Consider the following 20,159-nt stretch of genomic DNA (forward strand, 5'->3'; position numbering starts at 1 on the left):
CTGCTGTTGCTGGATCGACATCGTTACCAAATCCAGGCATGCCGACTTTTCAGGAGGGAGAAAGTTGGAGGAGGGACGGAGGCGCCACTGTGGTTGTTGGTTTCTTCTAGACAGCCAGGCCTGGACATTGTTTGCTTGTTTCTCATAGTCATGTGTGTCCCTGAGTGAGTGGGGCCAGATGTGGTCCAGGGGGAAAAGCAGCACTCAGTCTGAGATGGTCAGTCAGCTGCTGGCCTTGGATCAGCCCAGAGATGTCAGTCCAGTTGCTCAGGTGGGGTGGTGGGGGGGGATTTTAGAAACTGATCTTCCTTATTATCAAGCTTGGATTAATTTAAGGTAGGTGGGTTCCTCCTAGGCTTGGGTGATATATCTGGCTATAGCCAAAGGATGATTTTTCAAAACCCTCAATACTGGTTTTTATTTTTTTATATATTTGCAGCTACTTTAAGTAAATACCTGCATTTAACTTGTGCAATATGTTAGAAGATAAAGCACATCACGTTAATTTCATCTGTCACATTTTTACATTATGAAGCTTACCATAGTTCTCCAGAACAGTTGAGCCCAGTCACAGAAAAAACATTAGTGCAACACATTTGGCAGAAGAGCTTCATTTTCATTAGATTACAACAGAAGTGCAATAAGTAAATGAGCATGCAACAGAAAGCAAGGTCTTTTTTGCAAAAACGATGCATGGCCATCATATTTCTAATGTTTATCATAGCAAGAATGTAGCCAGCTGCACTGACCAAATATATAAACGCAACATGTGAAGTGTTGGTCCCATGTTTCATGAGCTGAAATAAAAGATCCCAGAAATGTTGCATATGCACGAAAACCTTTTATTTCTCACAAATTTGTTTACATCCCTGTTAGTGAGCATTTCTTCTTTGCCAAAATAATTAATCCACCTGACGGGTATGGCATATCCAGAAGCTGATTAAAGAGCATGATCATTACACAGGTGCACCTTGTTTTGGGGACAATAAACGGCCACTCTAAATTGTGCAGTTTTGTCACAACACAATGCCGCAGATGTCTGAAGTTTAGGTAGTATGCAATTTGCATGCTGACTTCAGGAATGTCCACCAGAGCTGTTGCCAGAGAATTTAATGGTAACTTATCGGGATGCACCGATATGACATTTTTGGCCGATATCCAATATTTTCCTTTCCAACAAACCCGATAACCAATATTAAACATTTGAGCGGCCTTTTAAGCATTCTAGTACAGTTAAATAGTTGAAACACACACACTGACCAAAAAGTAATTTTGTTGGCATTTATGTACATCCCCATTACCAGTAAAACATCAACCTATTTATTTCACCTTCTTACTGGGCTGTTTCGTTCATTTGTTCAGTCGTTTCATTCTCAGACAGGATTTCATCATGCGTGTCAAACAGTGAAGTTTCAGCTCTGTCAGTGGACTCTTCTGTCGTGGGTCCTCTTCCTCGGTGCACACTGTCACTGTGTCTGTTTCCATCTTGTCCAGCTGTGTCTAACATTTCACATAAACCCTGTTTCTTGTCTGCATCGAAGTAGCGGTCCTTGTACCTAGCATCGAGCATGGTGGCGACACAGTAAAGAGGCTCAGAGAGAATGCCCCTGAATCATTTGTTCACAGCCTCTAGTAGAGTACTTTTGCCAGTTTTAACCCCACGGTCTGTGTAGGCAGGTTTGTTGGCAGGCGTTTCAATGCCATGGCAGAGGGTATCACGTCTGCTGCAGACTCAGTTGATGAGCTTATTTCTTGAGTCAGTAGTTCGAATGGAGCAAGGAGTGTATTCATTTTCTCAAATGCCATTGAAATGGCAGCAGCGGTATGAGAACCAGGAACATTTTTGTGCATGCAACATGGCTTTCCTCAGTACGAAATCCTCGTCGACCCGCTGTGCTGTCAGACTCGGCATGCTCATGGCTGACGTTGGCTGGTCCAAATGTCAGTCGTGAAGCTAATAGCAGTGACGCCCATAGCAAGTAGCCCATGGATGTGAGTTTCAACAATACTGTCTAACGCCGGTAGGGCAACATCTGAAAACTGGAGCCTACTTGGTAGTGTGTACAGGTGCTCGACCAGTCGACGAAAGCCAACATCCATCCACGACAGAGAACGGTTGATTATCAAGGGCAATGAATTCAGTTATCTTGGCTTTAATGGATTTCGCCTTTGAGTTGTCTCGCTGAAATGTTCTTACTCTTTCAAATGACTGCTCGATTTGAACCTTTCTGGTGCAGGCGTTCTGCTAGGAACCCACCTCGACAACATCCGGTGAAATTGCAGAGCGCCAAATTCAAAATACAGAAAAAGTCACAAACATTCATAAAAAATACAAGTGTTATACATCGGCTTAAGGACCAACTTCTTGTTAGTCCAGCCGCTTTGTCAGATTTCAAAAAGGCTTTATGACGAAAGCATGCCATGCGATTATCTGAGGACAGCACCCCCTCTTACAAAAGCATATAAACATTTTACAACCAAGTAAAGGAATTGCAAAAGTCAGAGATGGCGATTTAAAATGAATCACTTATATTTTGAAGATCTTCATATGGTTGCAGTCACAAGAGTCCCAGCTACACAAATGTTATTTTTGTTCGATAAAGTCCCTCTTTATATCCCAAAAACTCTGTTTTGTTCAGTAATCCACTGGTTCAAAGGCAGTCAAAACATACAGACGAATACATCCTAATAGTACCGGTAAAGTTCATCGAAACATGTCAAACGATGTTTATAATTTATCCTCAGGTTGTCAATTGTCTAAATAATCGATAATATTTCAAATAGAAAGGAAAAACAACAAAGGGCGCTCACTCTGTCACGGGCAAAACCAGCATTGCATGATTCTACAGTCCACTGAGAGAAAGGTCTCATTCTTCTTCATTTTTTAGAAAACAAGCCTGAAACAGTCTAAAGACTGACATTTAGTGGAAGCCATAGGACCTACAAACTGGGTCCCAACCCATTAGATACTCTATAGGCATTCAATTGAAAATACCCACATCAAAAATAATCCTACTTCCTGGATGGATTCTCCTCAGGTTTTCACCTGCCATATCAGTTCTGTTATACTCACAGACATTATTTTAACAGTTTTGGAAACTTTAGTGTTTTCTATCCAAATCTACCAATTATATGCATATCCTAGCTTCTGGGCCTGATTAACAGGCAGTTTACTTTGGGCACGCTTCTCATTCAGATGTCGAAATACTGCCCCCAAGCCATAAGAAGTAAACTTGTTTACTTGTTGGAAGAGTGCACTTAGTTCCCCTTTTGTTCTAAGTAGTCACTCAATGTCTGATTCACTTTCAAATGAGTAATTAGGTTTGTGGTATTGAAAAATGTCAATTTGAAATCATAGCAGCACAAACATTGCCTATGGCCTTTTTGTTCCTTTGAAATGTAAAAATATATCCACACAGCAGACAGTGTGCTAGGTTAGGACTGCTGTGTTGCACGTGTAGCGCTGTACTCTTTTTGTGCTGTCATTTACGTCATCTATCTACGTTATAGGTATGCATGTCAGCTTTGACATTGGTTTTGTGTTAAACTAGACATGCCGACGTTAGCACTTTTATCTAGTATCGTCCGATTCCGATATGCTTATCCATATATTGTGCATCCCTATTAATTTCTCTACCATAAGCCACCTCCAACATTTGTTTTAGGCAATTTGGCAGTACGTCCAACTGGCCTCACAACCGCAGACCTCATCTAACCACACCAGCCCAGGACCTCCACATCCGGCTTCTTCACCTGCGTGATCGTCTGAGACCAGCCACCTAGACAGCTGATGACACTGTGGGTTTGCACAACCGAATAATTTCTGCCCACACTGTCAGAAACCGTCTCAGGAAAGCTCATCTGCACAGAGATCCCGTGACAAGATCCTGAGGCCCATTTCTGTGCCATTCATCCCACGCCATCACCTCCTGTTTCAGCATAATAATGCACGGCCCCATGTGTACACAATTCCTGGAAGCTGAAAATGTCCCAGTTCCTCTATGACCTGCTTACTCACCAGACATGTCACCCATTGAGCATGTTTGGGATGCTCTGGATGTTCCCATTCCCGCCACTATCCAGGAACTTCGCACAGCCATTGAATAGGAGTGGGACAACGTTCCACAGGCCACAATCAACAGCCTGATCAACTCTATGAGGAGTGGTGTCGTACTCCATGAAGCAAATGGTCACACTAGAAGTTGTGGCATTTTATATTTTTGTTCAGTGTACATTTCCTATTGTTTGGCTAAAAGTTAATATTGAATTTTACTGGAGAAATTTATGCTAGCTACACCGAGAAAGTACCGAAGATGATGTCTGCTGATGGAATGCTGTTTGAATTCTCATCCGAATGGAGAAGTGCGACTGAAGCACAGAACACAGAATTCTGCGTTAACGCGACCCATAAGTTTAAATCGCTAGCTATCTCAGTAAGTGGCTGAATTAATAAGGTGACGGGGTGTCATATTGTGTTAGCCCCTGCTGTGTTTGAGAAGTCAAAGCCCTTTGGATGAGTATTCTGTATATTGATTTCCTTGCTTGTTTTATTTTCTTCTCTTTGTTCTCGGCCCGTCTGCTCCTCCCCCATATTCTTCGAGCAGGCAGGCCTGTTGCCCTAGTGATTCCAGACTGCACACAGACCCAGTGTGTACACACGCTGTTCTTCCGTCATACAAGCATGCGTCAACTTTGTTCATTAGCACAATATCTCTTGTTCACATTCGCTTGTAAATGTCCTTACAATCGCTTGTTCGCTCTTTTACTTGTGCTCATTTTGTTAGCATTTTGGTTAGACGCCCAATGGGCTTTTTTGCGGGATTTTTTGGCGCCCTGCTGTGTACTAAGCCGGTAATACCGTAAATCCTGGTATCAAACAAGCTCCGTAACCTACATATAGTTGATTTTTTTTTTTGAATGATCAGACGACTAGGTCGACCAAGATTTTATTTTGTTGTGGACAGCCCCACCTAGCAGGCATACATCCAGGGCACTGTCAGTATGGCTCTGATCTGTAGCATAGGCTGTTCTCTGTCATGGACCATGCGTTCTTCTCCCCCTGTGACCAGCGTCAGCTGTCATGTGTGACTGACGCTGCTGCCACCCTGTGCAGCATGGTGGTGTGAAATGGCAGGGATGAGGCCCGGGGAGAGGGGGTGTGCTATTTTAGACTCTCTTAACACTCAGTTGTTAAGTAGGCGTCAGTTCCAGTCCCGGCCCCCCTCCCTCCTGGAGGCTCGTCCAGAGGGCGACTGCTGGCTGGCTGACTGACTGACCATTCCTCCTGTCTATTCCATCTGAACCCTATGCCCAGTCCTGGTGACCTCTCAACTTTACAAAATGGCTGCTTTGTGCAGCATGGTGGTGTGAAATGGCAGGGATGAGGCCCGGGGAGAGGGGGTGTGCTATTTTAGACTCTCTTAACACTCAGTTGTTAAGTAGGCGTCAGTTCCAGTCCCGGCCCCCCTCCCTCCTGGAGGCTCGTCCAGAGGGCGACTGCTGGCTGGCTGACTGACTGACCATTCCTCCTGTCTATTCCATCTGAACCCTATGCCCAGTCCTGGTGACCTCTCAACTTTACAAAATGGCTGCTTTGCCATTTCTATTCCTCCTAGTCCCCTGAATGTGGGGGCCGATCGATACAGGTCACATAATGAAATGGAGTGTCTATTAAAGAACCTGTGGTGTTGCATGGATTTTCTCAGTGAGAAGTGCAGTTCCTCATCAGGTGTGCCTAGCTCTACTCTTTTTCTCCTCGTCTCCTTTTCTTCCTTTGTCAACCCTGATTGTTAGACCACCTTGTCTATTGGCATGGCCCAGCAAGTCTCAATCTCACCATGTCATCCACACCCCGAGTCACAACCAGTGTTCACCCTTCAGCCACAATTGATTAGTTCAGGTGACTTTCACTTTCCATTGTGCCCTGACTATAAGTTAGTCAAACATTCATGCTTTCTCTTCCATGCTAATTTGTCGGTCATTGCAGAATGGTAATATTAATTGACAACCGAGATCATAGTTATCTTTCAGAAGAGATTATTTACCATAGAACATCAGAAGTAATATGCTGTTATCTTCAAAGCTGCATTCAGTCGTGCCCCTACTCTCTCTCCTCCTTTAGTCTCCCTCCCGTTTTAAGTGAAGACAACCCTGTCCTCTGAAGTCTCAGTCCCACATGCGGTCCCCAGATGACTTGGATGCTCTAGCTAGTGCAGACAGGGTGGGACACCTGGTCCCAGTACCTTCACATACACTGTGCCCAGCATAGAATTAGAATGAGTAGAATGGACATGGCTCTAAAATCTACAGGAGATGTCATTGTCAACGCAATAGAAAAGCATTGCTCCACATGTCAAACTGAGACTAGGCACAGAATTCTTACAGGTGTTGATAAACAAACGTTTAAACATGGACACAGCCGGTCCACCCTACCACAGAACATTTGCTTTTAATCTACTCAATCAAATTCTATGGCACCGACTGCTTTCCCTCTCTAACCCAGACAGTCCCCCTCAGCACTCTGCTCTATGCTCCTCCCAGCCAATGTGGTGAAGGGAAAATGCACTGCACCGATGGCGAGTGTGTTTTTGCACTTTGTTCCTTGTCAACAAGAGACCGAGAGAGGAGGGAGATTGACACGCAGGGAGAAGTTGTCAGACTGCACTTGGATTCATTAAGAAGTCTGCATCGAGCTTGTTTTGCATTGGCTGTGCATAGTAAACCCCTCCAAAGCAGTAGTAGCGTAAACATACTCCTAATTACTACTTATAATTTTCAATAGAGAACTGTAGGCTGTATTTTAAAAAATATGTTTTTACCCCCTTTTCTCCCCAATTTCGTGGTTTTCAATTGGTAGTTAGTCTTGTACACCTGCATTGTTTGCTGTTTGGGGTTTTAGGCTGGGTTTCTGTACAGCACTTTGAGATATCAGCTGATGTACGAAGGGCTATATAAATAAATTTTATTTGATTTGATATTTGTATCATCGCTGAAACTCATGTACGGAGTCGGGAGAGGCAAAGGCCGAGAGCCGTGCATCCTCCGAAACACAACCAAGCCACACTGCTTCTTGACACAATGCCCCCTTAACCCGGAAGCCAGCCACACCAATGTGTCGGAGGAAACACCGTGCACCTGATGACTGTGGCAGCGTGCACTGCGCCTGGCCCGCCATGGATTATTATTATTATTTTTTGTGCACGATGAGACAAGGACATCCCTGCCGGCCAAACCCTCCCCAAAGCCGGACGACACTGGGCCAATTGTGCGCTGCCCCATGGGTCTCCCAGTCGCGGCCAGCTGCGACAGAGCCTGGACTCTAACCAGTATCTCTAGTGGCACAATGTAGACTGTATCTAGAGGTAAAAGGAGGCATTCCTGTCAGCTTAAAGGTCAGATTTGTTTAGACTGATTTAAATGACCGTTACAGTGCCTTCAAAAAGTATGCACACCCCTTGACATTTTGTTACAGCCTGAATTTAAAATGGATTAAATTGAGATTTGTCACTGGTCTACACACAATAATCCATAATGTCAAAGTGGAATTATGTTTTTCGACATTTTTTAAAAATTAATTAAAAAAATAAAAGCTGTCTTGAGTTGATAAGTATTCAACCCCTTTGCAAGCCTAATAAATATGTTCAGCAGTAAAGTAGCTTAACAAGTCACATAAAAAGTTGCATGGATTCACTCAAGATTTTTCATTGACTACCTCAATTCTCTGTAAGTTCTCTGTTGAGCAGTGAATTTCATGCACAGATTCAACCACAAAGACCAGGGAGGTTTTCCGATGCCTCGCAAAGATGGGCACCATTTTTGGTAGCTTGGGTAAAAATAAAACAAAGCAGACATTGAATATCCCTTTGAGAATGGTGAAGTTATTAATTACACTCTGGATGGTGTATCAATACACCCAGTCACTGGATTTCACCAATGAGGCCAATGGTTACATTTCTTTAGTCAGTTAAGAACAAATTCTTATTTTCAATGACTGCCTAGGAACAGTGGGTTAACTGCCTGTTCAGGGGCAGAATGACCGATTTTTACCTTGTCAGCTTGGGGATTCAATCTGGCAACCTTTCGGTTACTAGTCCAACGCTCTAACCACTAGACTACCTGCCGTCCCAGGCTGTGATTGGAGAAAACTGAGGATGGATCAATAACAGTAGTTACTACACTAACTTAAATGACAGAGTGTGAAGGACACCTGTACAGAATACAAATATTCCAAAACATGCATCCCTGTTTGGAACTAAAGTAAAACTGCTAAAAATGTGACAAAGCAATTTATCTTTTTGTCCTGAATACTAAGTGTTGGGTTTGGGGCAAACTCAACACTGAGTACCACTCTTCATATTGTCAAACATGGTGGTGGCTGCATTATGTTATGGGTATGCTTATCATTTGCATGGACTAGGGAGTTGTTTTTTTCCCTCCGAAAAAATTAAATGGAGCTAAGCACAGGCAAAATCCTAGAGGAAATCCTCTTTGTCTGCATTCCAATAGACACTGGTGGTCAAGTTAACCTTTCAGTAAGACCGTAACCTAAAACACAAAGCCAAATATACACTGGAGTTGCTTACCACGAAGACCGTGAATGTTCCTGAGTGACCGTGTTAGTTTTGACTTAAATCTATGGCAAGACTTAAATGGCTGTCACAGCAATGATCAACAACCAGATTAACAGAGTTTAAAGAATAATGTACAAATATTGTACAATTCAGGTGTGCAAAGCTCTTAGAGACTTACACAGAAAGACTCACAGCTGTAGTCGCTGCCAAAGGTGTTTCTAACGCATTGACTCAGGGTTGGGAATACTTAAAATATGTATACATGTTTTCACTTTGTCATCATGAGGCATTGTGTGCCGTTCGGTGGGTAAGAGAATCACTTTATTCCATTTTGAATTCGGGCTGTAACAGAAAAAAATTGCAATAAGTCAAGGGGTTTGAATTCTTTCTGAAGGCAGTGTAGGTTTCTGAGTAAATAACTACTGCACAATATAAAATGCCCACCAAGACTGGCCCAGAGCATTGTATTTAGACTGGCCCCTTCCCTGTTGCCCAACTGTTAGAGGAATTCTAAATTCCTCTGTATTTCTTCCCAATCAGAATTAAATACTCTGTCAATGCATTCGAAGGGATTGTAAGACCCTATATATTTATAAGAATGGACAGAGCCCCGGTCTTAAAAGTCAGGTAACAGCGTTTAATTCAAGAGAGTACTGACCCAAAATACAAAGAACATTACATTTTAAAGAGAAGATACAAATGATGTCATCAGTTCTCACACTCTCTCTGATCCACACAATAGCACAGTGTCTTCAGGTCTGGAAATTGTCTCCTACTCCCCTCATAAAGCAAACATTCCAATCTGTCTAAAAGACATTTTCTCCTCCACTAATGGAACATCAAAGAACATTCTTATCTTTCTGAAAAGATATAGCCTCCTTCTCCCTTAAACCCGCAAGGTACAGACTATTCAATAGTTGTACCTACATTTTCAGTCCTAGTTTAACCAAAAACCCATACATTTCATACCATAACATAATAGTATGAAAACTTAATGGTTATAATAATAATGTATACATAATTAATCCTTTCAACTATAATTTCCTCCAACACCTACCCAGACCAGTAACTCAATAGGTATTGCTCCTCTCCGTTCAGGCAATCAATCAAATTTTATTTATATCGCCCTTCGTACATCAGCTGATATCTCAAAGTGCTGTACAGAAACCCAGCCTAAAACCCCAAACGGCAAGCAATGCAGGTGTAGAAGCACGGTGGCTAGGAAAAACTCCCTAGAAAGGCCAAAACCTAGGAAGAAACCCCAGGAGAAGCGAGCAGGTTCTGCCTGTTTCACCAGGGCTCACTTGTTTTAATGGCTTCTAATTGTTTGAGTCCTCTTCGTATGCCAAGCCAAATTGTCCCGCACTTGTTGAAGACTCTTAGGAGACTGTACTCCCTTTTGGCTTGTGCTTTTGTTCTAGTTCTACCAACCTGGCTAGCTAGTGCAAAGGGATCAGGGCCAAGTGTCTAACACTTACTAGGCTAATTCTATGCCGCACCCTCAGTAGAACTGCCTGCCTTCTACCCTCTTTCTCAGTGGCCTGCCTGTATTCCCTCCATTCTTCACCTCTGTCTCACTTCCACATATCTGCTTACCCTCTTTGTTCTCCTTCCACCTTTTGGCTCGCTCCGCTGAGTTCTGTGCTGTCAGCAGGGTTTAGCAGAGCTCCTAGGTCTCCATCCAAGTCTTTTTCTTTACTCCCGTCCTTCGTTCGTTCCTTCCTTCCCTATCATCTCTTTCTACCTTACCTGCCTCACTGACTCTCGTTCAGTCCTGTCCTCTCCATGATGCAGTGGCCAATACCGTTTTTCATTACTCCCATCCTCCCTTGTTCCCCTAATAATGTTTCTCTCATTCACCTCTGTACACTGCCATATAGGCCTACAGTGTGTTGCCGGAGGGATAGTGTAGTGATGGTGCAATGTCTCTGGTGTACAGTGCCTTCAGGAAGTATTCACACCCCTTGACTTTTTCCACATTTTGTTGTGTTATAGCCTGAATTTTAAATGGATTCAATTGTGATTTGTTTTGTCACTGGCCTACACACAATACTCAATGTCAATGGAATCATGTTTTTAGAAAATTTTACAAATGAATTAAAAATGACAATTCAAATATCTTGAGTCAATAAGTATTCAACCCCTTTGTTATGGCAAGACTAAATAAGTTCAGGAGTAAAAATGTGCTTGACTCGTCATTTTAAGTTGCATGGACTCACTGTGTGCAATAAGTGTTTTAACATTATTTTTGAATGACTACCTCATCCCAGCCTCAGTTGAACAGTGAATTTCAAACACAGATTCTTCCACAAAGACCAGGGAGGTTTTCCAATGCTTACCAATGATGGGTACCTATTGGTAGATGGGTAAAAATAAAAAAGTTAACATTGAATATCCCTTTGAGCATGGTGAAGTTATTCATTACACTTTTGGATGTTTATAATCAACACACTCAGTTGTTGGAGAGGAAGTAAACCACTGAGGGATTTTACCATGAGGCCAATGGTGACTTTTTAAAAACAGTTTTAGAGTGTAATGGCTGTTTTTAAAGGAGAACTGAGGATGGATTAACATTATAATTACTCCACAATACTAACCTAACTGACAGAGTGAAAAGACTGTTCAGAAAAAATAATTCAAACATACAGCTCTGGAAAAATGAAGAGACTCCTGCAAAATTACCAGTTTCTCCGGTTTTACTATTTATAGGTATGTGTTTGGGTAAAATGAACATTTTTGTTTCATTCTATAAACTACTGACAACATTTATCCTAAATTCCAAATAAAAAATATTGTCATTTAGAGCATTTATTTGCAGAAAATGACAACTGGTCAAAATAACAAAGATCCAATGTTGTCAGACCTCGAATAATGCAACACAATACTGATGTTTTAACTTAGGAAGAGTTCAGAAATCAATATTTGGAGGAGTAACCCTGATTTTTCAATCAGAGTTCATGCTTCTTGGCATGCTCTCCATCAGTCCTTTCATATTGATGTTGGGTGATTTTACGCCACTCCTGGTACAAAAATTCAAGCAGCTCGGCTTTGTTTGATGGCTTGTGACCATCCATCATCCTCTTGATCACATTCCAGAGGTTTTCAATGGGGTTCAGGTCTGGAGATTGATCTGGTGGTCTGGAGATTGATCTGGTGGTCCTCCATCCACACCTTGATTGACCTGGCTGTGAGGCATGGAGCACTGTCCTGCTGGAAAAAACAATCCTCAGATTTGGGGAACATTGTCAGAGCAGATGGAAGCAAGTTTTCTTCCAGGGCAACATTGTACGTGGCTTGATTCACAGGTCTTCCACAAAGACAAATCTGCCTGATTCCAGCCTTGATGAAGCATCCCCAGATCATCACCAAATTTCAATTTGCGAGACCTGGAGAGGCTTACAAGTCAGTGTCTTGCAACCACTGTGAAATTTGGCGGAGGATCGGTGATGATCTGGGGATGCTTCAGCAAGGCTGGAATCTGGCAGATTCAAAAACAACTTGGCAGTTTAAAAATGAATGGGCATTTATATAAACTATTGTAAAATACTACGTGCGGTCTAGTATGTTCGTACGCACAGAAAAAGCGTGATTTATCAAACAATCCCACGAGAGTCATACGTACACCGGTAGGAGAGAACCATTTGATAAATACCAATGGTTCTCAGCCTCGGTGATCGTGTACGACCTTGGCTATTTTGCATTTCAAAATGATCCCTTTAAAACTCATGGGGAATATAAAACGCCATACTGTGAGAGAGACAACGGCGCAAACAAAAAAGTGTAGAAAAAATCACTTTTCAGCGACTGAAATAGAGGTGCTATTGTCAGAGGATGAGACGAGTACAGCCAAAATGTTTTCTTTGACTCGCTCAGTTGTGGCTTGACCAGTAAAACATTTTTTATATTTTTTATTGAGGACCATAAACCATCCATCCTCAACAGCTCCCTCCTGGAGGCGTAAAGGCCAACATTGCTGTTCTGCAGAATGAACGAGTCGTGCGTTCCACCGGGCCACCTTGCCAGCACATTCAGCTGCATCTTTTGCGCATCACATAACCTGTCACTTCCACATTGTGGAAGCCTGTTCTGTTCACATGGTAAAACTCATTTTGGGTTGGTGCTTTTATGGCGATGTGGGTGCAGTCTATTGGTCCGTTTTGTATTTGTGAACCCATTGATGGCAAAGAAAGCCCTCTGGCGATGGTGTACAAAAAATGTTATGTTACTGTTCTTTTTGCTGATGATTGCCTCCGGGGGCTGAGAGATTCCAGCTGAGAAGTGCATGTTGCCAAACACCCAAGGGTGGATAGCACCGGAATGGCATGTTTGCCTTTCTGAAGTAGGTCTTTCATCCTCGTAAAAATCTTAAGGTTGGCTCATCAGATATCGTTTCCCAAAACCAATCTGTACTTTCTGCAAAAAAAGTCCCACCTCTCTCTAGAAACACGCTCTCTGCTAAATGCACAATGTGCCAAATCATCCAACAGAGCAAGATCAGCCATCCCATTCGATTTTTATAGTATTTCAAGAGTAGTTTCACTTTCACACGTGACTAATTCAACAAATTACTGTACTTTATATGCACTGATGTGGTCCAATTATGATATCACTATATGTTCCATGAATTCACAATGAACCTTTCTAGGGCAGGCTAGCGGAACCCCTCGACAACATTCCGCTGAAAAGGCAGCGCGTAAAATTCAAAAGTATATATTATTTTTAAATATGTAACTTTCACCCATTAACAAGTCCAATACAGCAAATGGAAAAACTTCTTGTTAAATTGAAAAAATGATTTATTACTCTCTCAATTTCACACATTTTCAACATTTTCCCCATTCCACGCCTTGACAAGCAAGTTCCCTTATTCCACCACTTGGCTCTGCGTACTCATGGTCATGGCTGTGCATAAAGTTACGCTCACTCTCAAGCGAAGGTGTTCGTGCCTACACATGATCGATAAATGAGGCCCCAGGTGTGTAAAGCTCTTAGACTTTCCCCAGAAAGACTCACAGCTGTAATTGCTGCCAAATGTGATTGTGATGTATTGACACAGGGGGGGGTTGTTTACTTATCGAATTAAAATATATTTGTTTTATTTTTCATTAACCTTTAAAAAAAAATACAAAAAAAATCATTTTCATTCCATTCATAACAATGAAATGTGGAAAAAGTCAAGGGGTGTGAATACTTTCTGAAGGCACTGTACATAACTTATTTCTAATAGCATTTATTAGTTTTTCTTTCATATTCTGTTACCTAAGAGCTTAGTAAACACAACCAAATGATTATTTTTACAATGGCATATATGAGATGTATTTTTTTAAGACTGTTAGTGTTGACGTCCAAAATATTTGTCAATTGCTCGCGGGGTCCCTCAAGGCCAAGCTTTTCTAGTGTTCATTTTTCGTGTTGTCGGCCCGATTGATTAGGAATCAGCAAGCTAAGCTCAGGAGCGGAGGCTCTGCAGCAGCACTTGAGAACTTGTGCATTCCATGGCGGCTTAATGAAGGCTGGCCAATACCTGCAGTAGTGTTGTAATCGCATAGCAGCCCCAGAGACAGACTGTACAGGTTCTCTCATATTTTTTTTGTCCACGCCTCGCCTGGCCACCAGCTCACCACTGAGGTGAATTCTGTCATTGTTTATAACGTGTAGCCCAATCAGGGACCGTCTGTTGAACATTTGCTTGAGCTCATAAAATATGGTTCAATGGCTCAAATACCTGCATTTGTGGTGAAGGGTTTAGGCTACATTGTTCCTGATGGGATATATTTAAATAAACCCACATCTGCCAAACAAAGAAAAGGAATGCGAAAGAAAATCGATTGTCATCCAATTTCTTTTGTTATTTCACAATAGTGCTAACGAACCCCACAGGTTTTTGTGCAGCCAGGTGCCGTACAAACACGTTATTGATGTCGGCAATAGATGATCCTAGTGACAGTACGTGTTGGTTTGTGCCTGCTGCCTGCAAATTTGTCATTTAAGGAGAGATAAAATGGTGTGTTTTGCTTGTCCTCAGAGCTCAGACAGACAGCATCTCCCTTTCAAACTGTATGTTCGTTTTAGGAGTCTAGTTTAGACCCAGGGATTGTGTGATACAACCCCCCCACCCCCCTCCATACAGTAGGGTTTGTGGTGCTTAAAGGTGAATTAGTGCTCAGTGCTGTTGCAGTAAAACCCACAGATTACTGGGGGAGGGGAGCAGCCCAGACTTTATGGCCCTGTAGCTTGTATTGCAAGTCTTTCCCTGCTTCTGTTGACCTTGAGCTGTACCTGGCCAGGCATCTATATGGTACAGTGTGGCCCCTGGCCTCAACGGAACACTCTCCCACTCCAACTCGAGATCCTTACTTGCTGAGTTCTAGCGCTCTACTGTACTGAGAGTAGGTAACAAGGTGATCATGAATATTCCAGAATGTTGTATGTGTGTGCATGCTGTGAGAACCAGCGGAGTTTCTCCACCTCTGGGCTGTGGGAATGATGCTCTCTTCCTGCGCCTCACGTCTCTCTATCCCCCCCTCCGGAAAGTGTTTACGCTCACTCTTGCTCTACAACAACACTGCAAGCTAGACCAAATTCTTATCCAAGGACACACACACACACACAGAGAGTGTTGACATGAGCTGCCATGTACCTCAGTTCGAGTCTCACTTAGGCTTCACTTTCTAGAATGGAAGCGATATGTTCTATGTTGAGGTTGAATGTGTTTTTGGGTGTGACGTTGATGGCAAAAGAATGGTCTTAATTTGAGGGGGAGGGATCGTGACAGTCATTTCACAATCATGCTTCTAGAGATTTGGTTGGATGGGAAGATGCTCGAGCTCTGTTAGTTTGAGGAGATCTCACAAGAGACTTTTGTGTTGTATTTAGAGACTGGTGATTATTGAGTTGCTGCCTGCCCTGGATGTCCAGTCAGGTGGTTCTAATACAATCCAGCCTCTCCTGGATCAACAGGTCTGGGTGCACACGCACGGAGCCTACACTCTTTCTTTCTCGCTCTGTCACACACACAATGCACTCACTCGCCCTCTCTTCAGACACATTTTGTTTTTGACCGGCTTTTTAAAGCCTTGTCCCTCTGTTGTCCGCTCTGCCGTATCCTCATCAGTCCTGATATAGCCCAGTCTCGGCCTAACACCTGATGCCATGAACCTTTTGCTCAGTGTGTGTGATTGAGCGGTAGGTGTGTTGCATAGGCAGCGCAGCTCTGTTTATGTGCTTTCCAAGGCTCTTTAGAGCAGCCTGCCAGGCTGTTCTTTCATTCTGGGTCTGAAGGCTGGCAGAGCCTCGTGGTACTGATCCCTGGCTGGGCCTGTCTGGCCTGCAGGAGAGCTTTAGTTCTGCTGCCATGGTCTGCTTCTATCTGCCTGCAGTTGCAGGTCATTAGAATTGGCACAGGAAGAGGACTGTGGGTTATAGGTGTTTGGAAATGGACTTTATCTGTTTTGATTACATGCTTTAGAGGGAAGCTAACACCTGAACTTTAAGGTGGGTTTCTATCTCTTGTCACACAGTGTTGTTGTCCGGTGGTGCTCTCTGGTCATGAGTTATTTGGGCTGTGATTGGAGCAGATCAGACAGCCGTGTGTGTGTGTTGGGGAACACTGAATAGTTGTCTACTGCAGACAGACAAAGCCACAGTATGTGACTCCCACTAGCAGATCACTTACACACACACACCCTCTCATTCTCGCACTGTACACTGTACAGACTAACATCTGTTACACACCCACACACACACACACAGGCCTACACCCTGTGCATATGGACACACACACACACTAGCATGTTCGCACACATGATCTCTCTCTTAAGCACACATGTCGACCCAGTAAGCCTAATTGTGGGATATTCCCTGGCGACTCATTGCTATTATTACATTGTCACTTGACCATGAATGGGTTAGAATGACTAAAGCCTCAGGTTTCCTAGAAGGCACTAGGACACAGTGTTATCTTTGTTGTGGATTCATATAAAAAAACTTGATGTGTTAAGATCCCACACTACGAAAATGTCCACGCAGCGCCTGAATGTCTGTGGTTGAACCATACTGTATGGAGTCAAACCGCGCGGAGTCTGTATGCATTGCATTTTTATCTTCAACATTCACCGCCTTACACAATCCTTAGCCTGGTCCCCTGTCTGTTTGTGCTTTTTTGTGATTCATTGGCAAGCTAAACTTAAATTCCATTTGGAGTTGGCAGGAGACTGACTGGCACCCGGGCTAGGGATGACTGGCCTGTCATTCAGGAGTGGGGCTGGGTTAGAAGGAAGAGGCAAATGAATGGTGGGGAAGGGAAGAAAGGAGAGGGAGGAATGAAGAGAGGAGTCAATTTGTCTCACTTTAGCGTAAGTTGCCAAACTACTGATGGCAGCACAAAATATCAGACCTTTTATGCATTGTGTGTGTGTCTTGTTCTGCCTTGTTCAGGGGCAGAACGACATATTTTTTACCTTGTCAGCTCGGGGATCTGATCTTGCAACCTTTCGGTTACTAGTCCAACACTCTAACCACTAGACTACCTGCCGCCCCATGTAGCCTAGTGGGGTGTTGCTTTATCTGTTTAAAAATAAAAAGGTTTGTTGTTCATTTGAGCAATATGAGATGGGAATTCCATGCAATAATGGTTCTATATAATACTGTACGCTTTCTTGAATTTGCTCTGGATTTGGTGACTGAAAAGGCCTCTGGTGGCTTATCTGGGGGGTAAGTGTTTGTTAGTCAGCTGTGTGTAAATTGACTATGCAATTTAGAATTTCACATTGACTGCATCACTTCTTTTTATAAGGAATAGTCTCTCCTCAACTCTTAGGCAAGAGAGACTGGTATGCATAGTAGTTATATTAGCCCTCTGATTACAATGAAGAGCAAGACGTGCCGCTGTGTTCTGGGGAAGGTCTTTCCTTGCAGCACTCGACCACACGAGTGGACAATAATCAAGATAAGACCAAACTAGAGCCTGCATGACATGCTTTTGTAAGTGCGGTGTCATAAAAGCAGAACTTCTCTTTATTACCATTGACTCTATATGTTTTGACCATGACAGTTTACACTCTATGGTAACACCAAGTAATTTAGTATCCTCAACTTGTTCAACAGCCACACCATTCATTACTAGATTCCGCTGAGGTCTAGATCGTAGGGAATGATTTGTACCAAATACAATGCTCTTAGTTTTAGATGTTCAGGACCAGTTTATTACGAGTTGACATTCCAAAACAGACTGCAACTCTTTAAGGGTTTCAGTGACTTCATTAGCTGTGGTTGCTGATGCATATATAGTTGAGTCATCAGTTACATGGAAACACATGTTTTGTTTGATATCAATGGTAAAAAATAGAAAAGAGTAGAGGGCATAGAGCGCTGCCCTGAGGTACACCACACTTTGCATGTTTGACATTAAAGAAGCTTCCATTTAGGAAAACCCTTTGACTTCTATTAGATAGCTCTGATATGGCAGATGTTGAAAAGCCATAACACATACAATTTCACAACAGCAGGTTATTGTCAATGTCAAAGGCTTTTATTATCGATTGATTTCAACCAATCATCAGTAGTTTGTGTCAGTGCAGTACATGTTGAGGACTTAAGCATGTTGGAAGTCTGTTCATTTGTTTACAGAGAAATAACATTGTTTTGATAAGAGCTGGCAGCAAGCTGATTGGTCTGCTGTTAAAGCAGCCTCAACTGGTTCTAACACTCTTGGGTAGTGGAATGACTGGGTTCCCTCTGGCCTGAGGACAAAGACTTTCCTCAGTAGCTTTCCATCGAAGTTTTCAATGCCAGGATGTTTGTCATTATTGAGCGATAACAATAATTTTTCTACCGCTCCCACACTAACTTTACAAAATTCCAACTTGCAATACTTTCATTAATATTTTTTTTATGCATGAGTATGATGGCTCACTGTTCGTTGTCTGCACTTCCTGCCTGAGTTGCTAATGAAGGAATCCATTTAAATAATAGGCCACATCAAATGGTTTTGTGATGAATAAGCCATCTGATTCGATGAAAGATGGATTTGAATTTGTCTTTCTACAATTTTACAATCAATCAATCAAATGTATTTATCAGCTTATGTAAGAAGGGTTATATATCTCAGTGCTGTACAGAAACCTAGCCTTAAACCCCAAACAGCAAGCAATGCAGGTGTAGAAGCACGGTGGCTAGGAAATCCATTTCTTAACAGGTGCATGTTTATAAATAATTGGAAGAAGCAATTTCATAAATTCATCAAGTGCAGCATCTGGATGCTCCTTATTAATCACATCAGATCAACAAATATTTTAATCATTATCCACATAAATGTTTTGTATGATCTCTCATACACTATTTTAGGCCCAGTTTTCAGAACTTCGGCTTTCCTTGGATATAGCCACTATATTGTGATCACTGCATCCAGTGGGTACAGATACAGCTTTAGATTAAAGTTCTACAGTATTAGTGAAAATGGGATTAATACATGTGGATGATCTTGTTCCTGTAGTGTTTGTAAACACCCTGGTAGGTTGATTAATAACCTGATCCAGATTACAGGCACTGGTTACATTGAAAAGCTTCCTCTTGAAGCGGACAGCTTGATGAAAACCAGGCAATATTCATGTTTATTCTATTTACATCGCATTTCAGAAGCATTATTTAGATACTGACAGTTAGCACTTGGTGGCCTATAGCAACACCCCAAAAGAAAAGGCTTTAGATGTGCCAATAACAATTGACATAATATATTCTCTAAGCATTACAGGGATATATGTGTGCGTGTGCTGTGGGGTTGAAGCTATGAACCAATAGGCTTGTCTCTCTCATTCCTTCCAGGCTTTTGGGAGGGTGGACAATGAGCCTGTCATAGTGGATCTAAGCAATGTCCCCAGTTATTTCCTCTTCTGGCGCACAGCGTCCGCATAGTCCTCGTTGAAGAAGATAAATGTTCCTGTCAAGTTCTTGGCTCTTTCCAGAACAGCTACCTTGTCCTTGAACATCTGGAACTTTATCACTATCGCCCTGGGCCTGTCACCTGGGCCAGTGGTGTGTTTTCCAGTTCCCTTTGCGCGCTCCACTTCAATCTTCCTGTAGTCCATCTGTTTCTTCGAGATAATTTCCCTCACTTTGTCCTCAGACTCTGTCCAGGTCTCGGAGATTCTACAACCATGTTCTGCCTTGATTGTCCCTCTGTTATGATTGTTATCATGGATTCACATACAGTACTGATGTCCTCTCTCAATGACTTACAGATTGCTGTCCCAACATGCCGTTATCCTGTTTATACTCATCGAGCTGACCCTGAAGAACTGCACACTTCAGGTTCTGGACCTCTGGTCAGGTCGTCCATTATTTTATAAGTTAACTGCACCAGTATTTGACACAGGACTTGAAAGTTATTTTCTTGTTGTAACAACTGCTTGTAGAACTCTTTGTTTTTGTGATAGAGCGACGCCACGGTGCTCCCGCCGGCTTTAGCTTTTGTCGTTGTAGCAAACTTTGTTATGCTGTTACTCTACGCAGTTCCAGACAGGGCATGTCACAGGGAAGATTTAAAAACAACAAACAGCAGAGCTAGACAGCCACCAGCTCAGGAATATCTGC

General features: G+C 42.6%; 2 protein-coding genes across 4 annotated transcripts in view; both read left to right on the forward strand.

Moving 5' to 3' along the window:
- Nucleotides 1-20,159, forward strand: part of LOC118386003 (gem-associated protein 7-like) — a 147,970-nt gene that overhangs the window by 79,157 nt on the left and 48,654 nt on the right. The window lies entirely within an intron of this gene.
- LOC118386008 (protein phosphatase 1 regulatory subunit 37) overlaps nt 1-20,159 on the forward strand; it is a 55,706-nt gene that overhangs the window by 7,729 nt on the left and 27,818 nt on the right. The window lies entirely within an intron of this gene.

This window comes from Oncorhynchus keta, chromosome 1 (assembly GCF_023373465.1).
Source record: "Oncorhynchus keta strain PuntledgeMale-10-30-2019 chromosome 1, Oket_V2, whole genome shotgun sequence".
Lineage (NCBI taxonomy): Eukaryota > Metazoa > Chordata > Actinopteri > Salmoniformes > Salmonidae > Oncorhynchus > Oncorhynchus keta.